Genomic DNA, 14,258 nt, shown 5'->3' with positions numbered 1-14,258 from the left:
TCCCCACCCAGGGACAAAGGCAACTCCATTTCAGTTTTTGCCTGTAGTTCTGGAGAAGTGAAGGAGGAAGCAATTAGTCCTTTTAAGTAGAAAGTATACAGAAAGATCACCTGCTAGAAGATAATTCTGCCCTATAGGAAAATAGCGAGCTTGCTGCTCTTAATAACAGTGATTATCGGGAACACACTTAGACCTTCAAAGAACTTTCAAAACATTAACTTGCACCCTAGCTAATAAAGCAGACTTTACAGATTTAGGAAACCTAATCGCAAGGTAAGTCATGGCCTCACTACTCCTGAAAGTAGGGAAGCAGGGGACGGTGCTCGCACAACTAGAGAAAGACCACTAGGAAATTTAGACTATAGTTTGTGCTTGTGTGTTGTTAATACTTTGTGTGTGTGGCGCAAGTTGTGCCAGGAAGAAATGTTTCAGGAGAGGCATAACAGCATTAAGAGAATGGGTTTGGATCTAAGTTCAAACATTGTGAGCTTTAGCATTATTTCCCAATATTGATAACAAAGATAATAATAGTACACACCTCTCAAGAACAGCATTACAATTAGATGTGCTACTACTGCACGAACACACTTAGAACAGTGTGTGGTACAGTAAACACTCAAACAATTGGGCTGCTACTTATTATTAGACTTAACTGGGTGTTAAGTTTCTTGAGAGCTGGAATCAGAACTTTTGGGTCATAGAAATATTACCTAGAAATATCCTGGCACACAGAGCTCTATGAGAAGTAGACACTTAATAAAAGCACATTATCCATCTTACTCAAAGTGGAAGGGGAAAAAATGGTTGGGTCAGAGCTGGAATGAGAACTTCATGAGTTGAGCCATCCAATGAGTCAGGGTGACAACCCAAGGCCCCATACAGTAATGGCTGGTATAGTGCCAGTGCAGGATGGGCAGCAGGACAACTAGATCTCAGCCAGACAGATGGAGTGGGAGAAAGGGGTTGCTCTACCACCTGGTACTAAAAACTGAATGCTCACACATTTCTAACACCCCATGCTCCAAAAGGAATCTCCCCTTTCTCCTCCTCAGCACCACCACCACACCAGCATGGTTAACATTTATTGACCTCTTACCGTGTGTTGGGCATTGCACTGTAAGCGACACATATCTCATTTAATCCTCCCAACACACTGGGTGAGACAGGTGCTGTTATTATCCCCGTTTCACAGTTGAGGAAACAGAAAGTTAATTAAAGATCAAACTAGTGGGTTCGAAGCCTGGGACTTGAATCCATGCTGTCAGACACCAATGCCTATGCTCTTTACCACTAACCAGGTGGTGATGCTACCACATACAACCTCTTTATCTGCACTTTTGTTTTCATGATGATTTTTGAGGTTCATATTTGCATTTATAAAAAGGACATATTTGCAAGGAAAAAATGGTCAAAAGATGGTACTGGCATTTCACAAAAGAAGGTATCTAAATGGTCTCCACATCATTACTCATCAAGGAAATACAAATACACATCCAATGAGATACTACTACACACATACCAGAATGGGTATAATTAAAAAGATGGACAATTCCAAGCACTGGTGAGGATATGGAACAACTGGAACCCTCACATTCCTGGTGGGAATGGAAATGAATACAACCATTTTGCAAGACTGTCCGACCCTATCTACTAAGGTAAACATACATTGCCCCTACAATCCAGCAATCTCGCTCCTACGAATATACTCGAGAGATAAGTACTTATGGCTATCAAAACACATGGAGGAGAATGCTCCTAGATGCTTTATTCATAACAGCTCAAATTTAGAAACAACCCAATGTTTATCAACAAGAGAATGAATAAATAGTGACATGCTCCCTAGAGTGACATGCTTTACACAGCAATAAAAAAGAACAAACAACTGCTACATGCAAGTATGGATGAATCTCAGACATAAAGAATGAAAGAAGCCACACGAAAAGAGTATATGCTATATGTTTCCATTTACATGAAGCACAACAATAGGGAAACTAATCAATGATGACAGAAGTCAGAATAGTGGTTACCTGGAAGGGCAGGGGAGGGAGGGAGAGAGGGAAGTATTGACTGAGGGCTCTAGTGAGCCTTATGAGATGTTGAAAATGTTCTGTATCTTGATCTGGGCTGTGGTTACACATTTATAGATTTGACTGGAAAATGACAACAGAGTGTGATTGACCCAAAGTGACATTCCTCTCTGAAGACCTCACTCCAGAGATTCTAGCTGCTGGTCAGAGATTTACAGTAGACAGCAAGTGCTGTCTGCCTACCACCTACAGCCTCCCTTCCCCTCCTGCACTCCCACAACAGTGCCTGTAGACAGTCAACTTCACATGGGCTTAACTCCTGGGTCTGGGCTCTCAGTGGGGGCAGTTTCCCTTAATTCTCACACAAATACCCTCCTTGCCCTGGAGACAAACAATTCAGCTAGTACAGAAGTTGAGGACTCTGCCTGACAAGTTTCCTTTTTCCTTAATTGTGTACAGACGAAATTTTAAAATACTTCAAAAGCAGTCAGTCTGTCCCCACTGTTTTCTTCTGTAGGGCTTGATAATGTGGCCCCATTGGTGGTATTTCTGGTCCTCAAGAGATACATCTATGTTTGTCCAATCCTAAGTGGAATTGAATCAAAAGGAGCTTGCCTGGTACCCTCTGGATGCACCAAGTTTCTTAGCCGGGAACAATCACTTTCTGAGCAAACTCACTCCAGCTGGGCACAGAAACTGAGCCAGAATGGAGCAAAAACCTTGACAGCAGCTGGGACCTCAGAATTTAGTAGACTAGGAGGGTGAGGTAGAGAGAAGGAAACAACACCTAGTTAAACTGCCAAAGTAACATTGTTATTTATTGAGAAAAGAGAGGAAACATTAAAAAGAATTTCTTTCTTACAAATTCCCATCTTCTTTAAACTAATAAGTTTTTTTCATAATCACCATGTTATTATCGAACATAACAAAATTAATAACTCCTTAATATCATCCGATAGTCCACACTGAGATTTCCGTTACTGCCTGAAAAAGGTCTTTTCTTGTCATTAGTTTGTTCAAATCAGGGCCCAAGCTGGTCCACACGTTGCATTTGGTTAGGTGTCTGAAGTTACTTTTGTTTCAAACAGTTTCCCCTCCCTTTTCCTTTCCCGTAACATTGCTTTATCAGAGGATACGAGTCCACGAGGCTTTAAATATCCCTTAAAAAAATCTAAAGTAAACATGGTAAAGTGTTGAGATTTGATGAAGCTGGTTGGTGAAACATGGTTGGTCATAATACCATTCATTATGCTTCTTTCTATTTTCCCCTCAAGTTTTTACTTTTAAAAATTTCAACCTTCACAAAAAAAGGCAAACTCCCTTCTAAACATAAAGCTCCAGGATTAAGATAGTAATAATGACATTTATAGGATGTTCACTACGTGGCAAGTATTGTACCAAGTGATTTCGATGGATTGTCTCATTTAACTATACTAAAAACTCCATGAGGTCAGTGCTAAAATCATTCCCACTTAACAGATAAGAATCTGGGGCACAGGATCATGCAAATAGTGAGGGAAGAGGCCTGAATTCAAACAAGGTTGTCTGAAACCAGACCACACTCTTGGCCATCATTCTACACTGGTGTTTCAGTTTCCAGTTTTGAATAGTTTGGATCAATGATGGGAGAGGCCACTGGCTAACACTGGCTATGTACTTTCCCCATAAGGACACAAGAGGTAAGTGTCCTTACCTCTTGGACAGTGAACCTTTCTCCAAAGGGAACCGAGGACTTGTCAGACATTACATCTCATTGCAGGAGAGAAAGAGAGGTAAAGAAGTTGAAAAACAAATTTGGGGAGGCACTGCTATTGAAGAAAGTGAGCATCCTTTAACCAGGATCTACCTCTGGGGGCCTGTGATGCCTCAGATGTGCCTTGAAGACTCCTCTAAAGCTAAGACCCAAGAAGACAAAATCTGACCCTACCCCAATTAATGCAGAAAGAAGACATTTTAAGATTGAATGTGTTCATTTATGGGAAGGTCTGAAAGAACCCAGGATTGAATGCAAAATATTTTCAAGATGTTAGAATCACTGAAAATAAAGTCAGAGTGGTCAAGAGGAACCAGGTCACCTTCTCACGGCTCCATAGGGGATGTGTCAACCACCCTGACCATGGCTGATGAAACCTTTCAAGGTATACTGCTCCTGTTTCTTCATGCTGGTGAATGTAGCCTGGAAGGAAAGCAGCAGTGGCAAGAACAGAAAAACACAAGATACCAGAAGCTCACTGAACTGTGCTGACAACTTACACCCTGGTGCATCTCTGACTCACTGACTTCCTCAGTGAATCTTTGTGGTCAAGGGAAAACAGCAGATCTGTCTTTGGGAAGGCAAAGTGTGAAATGTTTTTGCTTCCTCTCCCTTCCACCTTCCACTTTCTTTCTTAATCGGGAGATGGCTAGTGACTTCTGGAGACAGCTGCTTTGGAAGGAGCCAAGCACATAAAGGATGTCTCCTTACCCAGGAAACTGTTGTGTTCAGCACAAAGACCTGAGGCAAATGTCCCACAGGGAAAAAACCATCTGGCTGAGGACCTGTGGTAGCCCCAAAACCTCCAGTCAATTCAATCCAACAAAAATCTTCCAACCTTCTACGTGCTTATAAAGCAAATCAAAAATTCAAAACAAGATTCTTCCTCTGCCTTCTTTCTTTGCAAAATAAGGTTAATTGATGACTATGTGCCAGCTGAATATCTGTTTGAAGTTTTCTTTTTTGGCCCAGCAATGCCACAAAACAAAAGACAAAGATCATCAAATGAGAGAAACCATAATCTCAAAGGAAAACTCAGGGTTGAGGTATCACTTTTATATAATTTTCTTTACCCATTGTCACCAATAGCACCCTCTACAACTTATCTATATGACCCCTTGCAATTGTTCATTATGAAGGACATCTGTTGGTTCTGCCTACCCCAAATCCATTTCCCTTTCTACTGATAAACTCCTCAATTTCCCCTTCCTCCATCCGGTCTGTGTGGCTGGGTGGCACTAACCCCAGAGCTAGCATATGACTCAGCTCTGGCCTCAGTCACAGTGACCACTTCAGGGATGAACACAGGACCTGGCCCAGGCCAATGAAAAAGTCAGCCTCAAAACTTTTGCAGGAATGTTAGGAAGGAGATATATTCTTCCCTGGTAAGTGGCTAGGGCATAAACCAGGGGCTGCTGGTTTACAGTGGCCTATCTTTGACACAATGAACCTACTTGAGAATGATGCCAAACAAAGAAAAGCTTGTACCAGCAGGTTCAGAATCTAAATTCTCTAGTTCACACAGTGAGCTTGTATGCTTGCTTTTAAGATTGAAATTCCACCTACAGGGAACCAGATGTCTCTACAGAACTGTCTTTCCAATCTAGTTTAATAAGGTCTCAATTTATATTTTTGGTATGTAGATAATATCTTTTCCCAGCAGCATATCTTATGAACCTTGCATTTTTCAATTTGGGTAAGCTTTTATTTCTTGAATTTATATTGAAGAGATACATTTATTATATATGAATGTTAAGGACTTCATGGAGACTATATAACAATATGGTAATAATGACTGGGTCACATGTCCTGGCATTACAGAGACCTTACTCTTGGGCTACTTTCAGGGCCAGCAAACGGACCAAATGGAGATCAAAAGGATCTATCCTTCCTCAGTTGATAACTCCTGTCCCTCAGAAGCAGTAGCTGTTCAGCACAGACTAGCATGACATCAGTTCACTTATTTACTTTATAAACTCACAATTTCCTTAAAGGAGGTGCTTCTTAAATGGTTTCATATTCCTATTTCAAAGGCATTTTTTAAAATGCTTTTAAAGGAGTAAAATGGTATTATAAAATCATCACCATGTGATAAAAATATGCAGAATACTCTGCAGGAAAGAACTTCCAGTGAAGTGAAATAGAACACAGTGATGTGACATCTTACTTAGGTGTTAGTTTCTAAAGCTAACATTTAAGGCAAAATCCAGAGAGATTGAGGATTTCTCTCGAAAAACCCGTAAGCTGCACACACAGGACAATATATTTTGCTCTATTTAAACTGTACTGTACTGCCTGTTAGTACATTCCACAGTTTTCCCTCCATATGGCGGTTTCTTCAGCTGAATATCAGACAAAGCAGTTACTCGTGTTCAGAGGCCACATTTTAAATATATTTCAGATGTTTGCAAAATGTTTATACCTGAATTCATTTAAGATAAATGTGTGTATGGTGTACATCAATCAATTTCATGCTTTCTTAACACTAACCAGGTGACCCATGACACAAAGACTGGAGTTAACTTTATCCTCTATAATCCTTTATTAAGCAATCTTAGGTACCCAGAATAATAAAGTGTATATACTACTGTACACTGGAAGACTACCACATAGGAAACATCTAAAGAACAAAGCCAAGTCAAATTAAAACTATTAAGTAACTAATTGTAAGAGACAATGACCATATTAGAATCATCTAACATGGTGGTTTTAAAACTGTTAATCTCTTTTATCAAAGATAGATAGATAGATAGATAGATAGACAGACAGACAGACAGACACACAGATAGATAAAATCGAATGTGAAACCCCAGAACAACAAAAAGATGAAAGGAAGGAAGCCCTGGGAGAGCTGGGAGAAAGCCTTCCTTTCAGCTCAACAACGACAGAATCTCAGAGATTCCTGAAACAATTTGAAAAACTCTAACCTAGAGGCAAATCCCTAATCCCACCCCTTTCATTTTATAGCTGCAGAATTGCAATCCTCGAGGGGGTAAGCCACCATGTCCATTACAAAACTTCTTCCCATCCACCAACCACCCAGTAACTAAGATGTGATTTTTCTTTTCTTTTGTTTTCTTTTTTTAAAATATGAACGGTAAGGGGATCTTAACCCTTGTCTTGGTGTTGTCAGCACCACGCTCAGCCAGTGAGCTAACCGGTCATCCCTATATAGGATCTGAACCCGTGGCCTTGGTGTAATCAGCACCGCACTATCCCGAGTGAGCCACGGGCCAGCCCCTAAGATGTGATTTTTCAAAACTATATGCAAAAGGGTAATGGAGATTTGAAATAATTGAAGTTAGATGTGCTAAGTCAGGCAGGACTTCTGAGAAGAGGTGTCTGGTGCTAGATCTTACAGGAAAAGCAAGTCAGGAATGAATTAATGGAAAAAGCAATTTTCCACTCTTCTGGTGAACTGCAGAGTGTGAGAATGGAGATGTGTACTGGAGAAGGATGGCAAGCAAAATGGAATGGAAGGTCTTGAAAACAACAGGGCTGAAGGGAGGGAGGGAGGGAGACAGAGAGGAAGGAAGGAACAAAAAGGGAAAATATTAGTGATGCTAAATAGTTGAGGACAAGCTATTTCCAAAAAGATGTATCACTTTCCCAGAGATGAGCTTAACAAATACTTTCAGCAGTATAATTGGGGAGACAGTGGATGGAAACCGCAGCACAGGGCTGGAGCCTTGCAGTCAGAGGATCTAGAGGAGAATCTAGAGGAGGCTCAGCTTCCTCATCCACAAATGATGACAGCAATTACAACTACTAATATATTAAATCAGTTAATTTTTTTTTAAAAAAACTTGTCAATTTAATCAGTATTTAAAGTAATTGCCTTTTAAAAATAAAACATTAAACAATAGTTGTATATGAATTCATCTATTCCCATGAAAAGCCCATGTAAAAAAGGTTGTTGCCTCTAAGTTTCAGACATTAACAAGGAGCCTGTAGGCATTGTCCTGCCAAGATTTAGATGTCAGGAGAACAAGACAACTTCAAGAACCAAAGCCCTTCCTGCCTGATGGTTCATTTCAGATATTGTAACTAGGGAGGTCAAGAAAAGTTCCACTGGCTATTTGGGTCAGATACACTGAATTATCCAGATATTCATAAAACAACCACTGAAGTACAGAGATAAGAGGGATAAAAGGAAGAGGATAGTAAGGGAATGACCCAAATCAGACACACACACTAAATGATATCAGAAACAATAAGACGCTAGATATAAAATTTAATGGAACTGATCATATAAAAGATAAGAAAATAAATAGACTATAAAAATGTGCTGTAAAAATACAGAAGGCAAGATGATAATCTCAAAATGTTAGAGCATTGCCTAGTCTAAAACAATATCTTTAAAATGTATGTAGAAAAGCGGAGGAAAATGATTAGAAACCAGCAAGAAACACAAAAAGGCAGAGGAAGATCAAGGAAGCAAACCTCACATCCTCTGCTAGCACCTTCCTCCCACCACTCCCAAAAACCAACAGAGTCTTTTTTCAGTTGTGTTGCTGACCTACTTTTGAACATCCATGGAATAAATAACTACAGTTTCATAAAACCTGAGAGCAGGGAGAGAAAAAAAGGAAATGCCCTGTGTCTTAAGGGTATGTAACAGCTTCTTAGAAATACATTCATGGTTTTCTTTTAATTAAGGACTTTAAATGGACTTACTTTACTGTTTAAATTTCACATTTATTCATTTGTAACCAATAGGTTTTCAGTACTATTATTTTTAAATAAACTACATGCGCATGGGGTAAAAACAAACTATACCAAAAAAATTAAAAATTAAAAGTTAAAGTCCTCTATTCTCTCTTCAAAGGTTTCAACTGTTAAATTTTTGAATGCAAGCCCTAGACATTATTTATATACTAGGAAGAGCATGTGCACAGAACTCATAAACATCCTTTTATTTACTCAAATGAGATCATATTACTCAAAAAGTTTTAGATGGCACTACTGTCGCAGCACTCTTCCTATCAGTACACAGAGGCCTGCATCAAAAAGAGCTGCACGATATTCCACCATATGGACACACCAGAACGGAATGAACTGGTTTCACATTAGTAAGGCATTTTAAGCAATGCCTTTTTATCTATCTATCTCAGCTTTTTTACCAGTGCTGCAATGAACATCCTTCTCTGTATGCCAGGCATTCATTCTAACCCCCTCTGAGCTGTCAAGTTCTGTTTTCATCCTGCACTTAACTCTCAGTTAACTGGACTAAAGAAGTTCGGGAAGTACTATTCTAAAACAACCCTTAATAACAGTTAAAATTTACTAAAATATAAAATAAAATAAATTTACTTGGAAAACCTTATATCCAATACATAGAAATATTTACCATCATAGAAAAAAATTAAAATAATACAATACAAAGGTTTGGGATCAAGCTTTCATTAAAAAACAAACACAAAAAATGGCCCAAAGTGGTAATAATCTTTCAAGGCAGTCCCCTGCTTTTATCTTTAAGTCCCTATCCAGCTAAGCTTTCTTTTCAAATATTAGAAGGAAGCCTTTGTACCACAGCTTGTTTCTGAGCAAACTACACTATTAAATGGTCTGGAAAGAGAAGTAAAAGGAAGGCAGGCCTTCCAATGATCAGGGCTAGCCAGCCAGTCAGGCCCCCCACTGCCTCTCACTTTCTCTTCTCCATCAAGTGACTTCGCAACTGTCTATCACTGCTTGGTATCTTAATCCCCAGGTATTGCTCAGTCAAAAAATGAAATTAATGTCCTCAATGTCAGCTCCTTCTTGTCTTTCTCTGCACTCATCAGAGAGGCCCTCAAGCTCTCCCAGATTAGCTTGGTGCTGGATTGAAAGATTTCACAATATGACCTCTCTAAACTTCAGTTTCCTCAAATGCAAAACAGGAATAGTAAGTGCATCCACTTCCTAGGACAATGAGAGAATACATGTGACATTCTTTACAGAAAGAAAGGTACACAGTAAGAACTCAAAAGGTGTCAGCAATTTACATCGTCAGCCTCAGTTTTAAAAAATGAGCAGGCACAGAAAAGAGTGCTCTAGTTCTGACTATCAAAAGAAACAGATTTTTACTTAGAGATATGATTAAACCTGCTTAAGCTTCCCACATTACAGCTAATTAGTTATACCCTGGGGGCCCCCAGCCCAGGAGATAGCAGCTAATCCAAGGCTGCAAGGAGGCAAGGACACACCTGACCAGAAAGGGAGTAAGAAGGCTCTCCTACCGCCTATTGTCAAGTTCCAGGAATTGGAAACTTCTAAAATATAGATGGTTTCCTTCCTCTGCAATTTCATTTTCCTCAAAAGTATGCTATTTTTATTTACTTATTTTTAACCATGGTTATTCTGCCCCGTCAACTAATCAAGAGTTTACAGCACTGTACCCAGCATAATCCCTTGTGAATGATAGGTGCTAAGGAGAAACAGTTATCTGAGGCTACTTCCCTCCTACGTAGAATATGTACCAAATATGCAGACCCATCATGCCAAGTATCATCATAATGAACATCAATAACAAAAAAAATTGTTTAAGTCCTCAAATTCATTTAAACTCAAATGTCCAATGCCACCTAAAGAATTACAGAATCTTGAATTTCACCAAAATAAGACTGAAACCAGATTTTAAACTAACAGAAGCACACTTTTTAAAGTTTCATATGAAAGAATTCTGTGTCCTGAAAGATGGCTATTTCAGCCTTTGATTGCTTCATTCATTCATTCATTAATTCATTCAAGACTTGGCCACCTTTTCCAGAAAGCCTTTCTGGAGTGAATGGCACATCCTCTCCCTTGCCCGCCCATTTTTTATAAAAATTTCTATCCGTAGATTACTGCTGTGCTGGTCCCACACCCATTCCCACTTCTGGTAACACCACCTTAATTCTTTTTTGGAAAACCACTCCTTCTCAAATGTCAGTCCAGGTGGCATCCCTGCTCTTCCTATCCCTGTGACCCAGATCTGGCCAGTCAGCATATTCTGTCCTCCCCCTTCCTGGCCACAGTGATTGGCTCAGGACGGGCATGTGAGCCAACTCCAAGACTTTTATCAGAACAATAGGGAAAAAAGTAGTCTCACTAGGATTACTGCTGTGAAGGTGATACAAGAAGCCTGGAGCCACCAGAAGCAGATGGCCGGCAAGTCCCACATTCAAAGACACAACCTGAGGATGAAGTCAACAGTGAGGAAAACAGAAAGACAAAGTCAACCTCTCAAATTTTCAGAAATGAAAGCCAAAAACTATTTTTTTCTTGCACTTTCTGGCATTTGAAATCAAACCATGCTCATAAACATGATGTTGCTCCACTTATTTTTTTATATGTCCATCTCCCTCTACTAGAAATCATCTTTCTATCCCCACAATCTAGTAAAGGCCTGGCTCAAGAATGGTCAGTATGTGTGCAGCACCACGCTCAGTAGGAATTTTCCTACAACCAACTCTCCTATTCGACAATGCTTTATACACACCTTGTTCATCAGGTTAATGTTACTAACAGTACTGACAAAAAGTACATGATTGCAGGTTCTCTATACACACTGAGGGAAAATAAAATGCTTCATTCTTCCTTTCTGCCTACCAAAAAGTAATCACCTGTTAATTTTCTATATACAACCCAACCTCAAACATATCAAGAACCTATCCCCCACTCCCCCCAAAAAACCCGCCAAAGTTTCCAAACCAGTGTCACCGAAACACCACCACGTAAAAAGAGCAAAGTGACTATGGCAGGAAGGCAAGGCAGCAGAGGCAATGGCTCCCCTAGATACACTGGTTCTCAAAGTTGGCTCCTTGCCTCAGGGCCATGATGCTCTTAGCGTGCAAGTACACTGATCCCATCAGTGTACCCACCTCTCAGCCAGTATAACCCACATCCAGCCCATATAATCCACCACCTTGCCCTGCCTCCTACCCACAAGAATGCTACTTCACCAGCCCTGAAGGCCCTCTGTTCTCTAACAAACCTGGTTCTTTCCTTCCCTCTATGCTGCTCATTAAGTTATCTGAGTAGATCCTTCTTCTAGTTAGTGTTTTTCATCCTATTCCATTAATCTCACTGCCTAGATTGGTCTTTTGAATATACCGACATTTGAGGCTTATTCTTCCACCCTACTGCTTCTACCTCAAACTCTGATTTGGATTTGAGTTCTTAGAAAACTATCCACTCATCCCTCCATCCATCCACCCACCCATACATTCATCCTCTATCCTTTAGTGAATAAAACCTTTTCATATTTTACTTTTCTATTTATTGAATGCATCATTCTTCTGCATTCAATATTTATAGTTGTAATAGCAGTATAAACATTCAAAAAACTGCCACACCTTAGTTTACTTATTTATTGCCCTATTGGTGAAGACAGATTATTTCCATTATAAAAGATAACAAGAGAATGATGATCTTGTATAGATTCTTTTTCTTCTTTTCAATTAGGGTCTTGGAATAAATTTTTCTAGCAATAAGATTATCAGACCAAAAGCTATGAAAAAACTTAAGGCTTTTAATGGCCATATAGCTTTTCTAAAGGGTTTTAATAATTAAATGCACCTACAATCAACATTTTATCATCCACACTAACGGAAGGAAGCAATGTTGAGGATAACCCCAAGTTATTTCTGTTTGCAATTGGAAGGCCAAATATTTACACACACTTTTACCATCTTAATTATGCTTCACATGCCAACAGAAGGCACGTACATAAAATGAGATCAGATATATTAAAACACTCTGAAAAATTAAAAGACCGATACAAATTTGAACCCCACTTGGAAGCAGGGGTAAGTCAGTCATGGAATTCTAAGGAGGCCAAAAGTCATCTACACATAGATACCTAACAGCTATCTGTGTCAGTATGGATGCCCCCTCTTATAGTATGTTATGTGTGCAATTAGGACAGTTTTCCTGTTTGTGACTCCACTTGGAGATGAGTCCTCACAAAGAGAAAGGGACTCTTTCCTATATTCTTTCCTCCATCCCAGCCTTACAGAATAATTGTCATTCTGCATGCTGCAAAGCAAATCACTAAAACCAGAAACCGAACTGTCCAAAATGCAAGGAGAAAGGAGGAGGAGAGAGAAAATACTTGTAAAGGGCTTATATTAGAACTGTCTAGTGTTATAACACCAAGGTCAAGAGTTTGGATCCCTGTACAAGCCAGACACCCCCTCTCCCCCACAAAAAAAAGTCTACTAAAGATTAAACTACACATTTTTATAAGCTCTTTAAATCACCATGCTCCACCAATTTACTCTGGGATGGCTTTCAAAAGCTCACCTCTACTCCCAGTGTATATAAAACCAACAAAATCACCATGGCTGGATCTCAGCAGCATCCTAAGCCTATGTGCCCCAAGCATGGGGCATACGCTACAGCTACCATGCAGGAGATGGTTTCAGGTGACCCAGGAATGTATCTCAGGCTGTGTCACAACTTAAGAAAGATATTCTCTTCCTATTCTCTTTTAAGCTTTGTGATATCATCTAAAAGAAGTTTCCACTTAATATTACCATGTCTAAACATTTAACAGTTGCTAACATCCTTTTTCTTTCTTCTTTTTTTTAAAGAAGAGGAAAAGTAGGACAAAAGCTCAAAGACTTTAGCAAGCAAAAGTATTTAGTTAGAACAAACAATATAATTTTGTTTCCATTTTATTTAATTCTAAGGTTTCCTCATACTAATTTATGTTATAAGAAATGCATTTATTTTTTAAAAGGAAATTTTGTAAGTAAGGAAACTGAATCAAATCAAAGGAAAGTACTGCATAAACAGAACAAGTGTTGTGGGGTATGACCAAAATCAAGGTTGCAGGGGGAAATCTGAAGTTTCAGAAACTGCATTAAGCCTATTTATGTTTCATTTTTTTCGTCTTTTGTATGTCTTGATCTCCTTAACTGTAATATCCTTAAGGGCAAAGGGCTATATTTTAATATCATTTGTTTTATTTCAGTTGCCAGGTATCTATACAGAAACAGATAGCATTTCAGACTGCTGTCAGTTAAAGCATTTAAAACTAGGCACATATCCATCAAAATAGCATAATTTCAGGTTTGCTTTATCTTGATTTCTCTTTGATCCTTATGTTCATTTAAAAAATCATTATAATTTAACTTTGTTTTATCTTGACTTCTGATTGCTTTTTAATCATTAATGACTTGGAACACAGCAGCTTTCAGTTTTCCCCTCTGTTAAGTATTTGATGATCTATAAAAAAATACTGCAGCTATTCTAATAAAAAAGGCACAGTGATCCCTTTATAATGCATGAATATGTGAAACACTGTTAACATATAAGTTATTTCACCCCTACTTTACCTGTCTGCAAGTAAGATAGGCAGGCATTAAGAGCTAAGCACTCTCTGTGATTATGTAAAAAGTTGTGCCTACCTCTATTCTACCCCCAGCTCATCTGGCTTGGCTGTTTGGGGGTTCATGTTACTTCTTTCACCACTCAAGTAGAGGCAAAGCTTTTGCACATAGATAGCTTTATTA

General features: G+C 39.1%; 1 protein-coding gene across 3 annotated transcripts in view; it reads right to left on the bottom strand.

Annotated features, from left to right (window-relative positions):
• The window catches only part of ARHGAP26 (Rho GTPase activating protein 26), a 409,057-nt gene that overhangs the window by 209,724 nt on the left and 185,075 nt on the right, over window positions 1–14,258 (bottom strand). The window lies entirely within an intron of this gene.

This window comes from Cynocephalus volans, chromosome 2 (assembly GCF_027409185.1).
Source record: "Cynocephalus volans isolate mCynVol1 chromosome 2, mCynVol1.pri, whole genome shotgun sequence".
In the NCBI taxonomy this organism is placed as follows: domain Eukaryota; kingdom Metazoa; phylum Chordata; class Mammalia; order Dermoptera; family Cynocephalidae; genus Cynocephalus; species Cynocephalus volans.
The sequence above is the reverse complement of the archived record's forward strand: the minus strand, read 5'-3'. Positions and strand labels throughout refer to the sequence as shown.